This window comes from Apis dorsata, unplaced genomic scaffold (genome assembly GCF_000469605.1).
Source record: "Apis dorsata unplaced genomic scaffold, Apis dorsata 1.3 scaffold_199, whole genome shotgun sequence".
NCBI classification, from domain to species: domain Eukaryota; kingdom Metazoa; phylum Arthropoda; class Insecta; order Hymenoptera; family Apidae; genus Apis; species Apis dorsata.
Window position 1 is genome coordinate 239,020 of NW_006263483.1, and position 1,281 is coordinate 240,300.

Consider the following 1,281-nt stretch of genomic DNA (forward strand, 5'->3'; position numbering starts at 1 on the left):
CAGCTGAGCGCAGCCAGAGCCTCCGTGGAAGAATCCTTCTCCTCCGAGTTCTCTCCTACCCCTACCCTACTACCCTACGTCGCGCACATCCACTCCTCTCTTTTCTCCCTTCGCTTCGAACTCGGCGAGAAGAGGGCGCTCCCCTCTCCTTCGACGTGCGCGGTACCCGCGCCTCGGAAATTCTGAGAGCGGTTCGCGCGTGTGCAGCTGGCGCGGGGGTGGCAAGGGACCGAAAATCGAGGTGAAAAGGAAACTCCGCGGATCCGGCCTAAGGGTCTCTCCTAGGGCTGGTGCGTATTTATACGTTTCTCTCGAATATATATGTATATGTGTATACGTATACGTAATATATACATATATATATATTTTTTTTTTCCCTCGTCGTCAAAGTCGTTCACGCACGTTCGCCGTCAACGTTACGCCGCCACGTACGGGTGAACGAGAGAAGAGGAGGAGCGGGCGAACGACACACGGTGGCGAGCACCCTTTCGTCGTTTCGTCGTTTCGCCGAGACGAAAAAAGAGGGGGGAGGAGAACGCGTTGAAACGTCGAGCGAACAGCATCGTACGCGTCGCGTTGCCGCGTCTCTGCGCTGCCCCTGTTACTTACCAACTTGCCTCGCGAGTATATACGCGTGAACACGCACACGGATACGCGAGTTCGAATCGGTGTGAACTCGGTGTGTGAGAGGAGCAGTGAGTGGTGATACACGCGATTTCGATTCGTGATATCTTCTCCCGGTGACTCACGCTCGGTCTCTTTCTCTCCTCTCTCTCTCTCTCTCTCTCTCTCTCTCTCTCCCTCGTTTCTCGCGCGACCCAACTTCCCTACGACGTACTGGTGGTGCTGATTGTGCGGTGCGTGCTTGACCCGTTGCTCGAGCACGAGAGAACCTCGAAACCCTCCTCCTCCTCCTCCTCTTCCTCCTCCTCTTCCTATTCTTCTTCTTCTTCTTCTTCTTCTTCTTATTCTTCTTCTTCTTCTCCTTCTTCTTCTTCTCCTCGGCTCGACAACAGCTCGACGACGCGAACGACGAAGCAACGAACCGAGGGAGGAGGTGCGCGACAGAAAGAGAGAGATACTTGTGTATACACGAAAGGAGAAGGAGGAAGGATATATACCCGGAACGAGGAGGACGACGAGAACGACGAAGGAGCGGAAGAAGACAACAACGACGACGACGACGACGACGACGACGACGACAACGACGACTCGGCAGCGGCGGACTACGTTCGATCGCAGTGGTGGTGGTTTCTTCCTCGCGTGACACACTTTTGTCGC

The 1,281-nt window shown here is 55.0% G+C and overlaps 1 protein-coding gene across 2 annotated transcripts in view; it reads left to right on the forward strand.

Moving 5' to 3' along the window:
• The first annotated feature begins 198 nt into the window (after nt 1-198).
• The window catches only part of LOC102679452 (hemicentin-1), a 93,110-nt gene continuing 92,027 nt past the window's right edge, over nt 199-1,281 (forward strand). Inside the window, exon 1 of one of the 2 annotated variants that reach the window (XM_006614854.2) lies at nt 199-290. The gene's annotated coding sequence lies outside the window, so the exon portion shown is untranslated. The remainder of the gene's footprint in view (nt 291-1,281) is intronic. The other variant, XM_031510051.1, reaches the window with a different exon arrangement.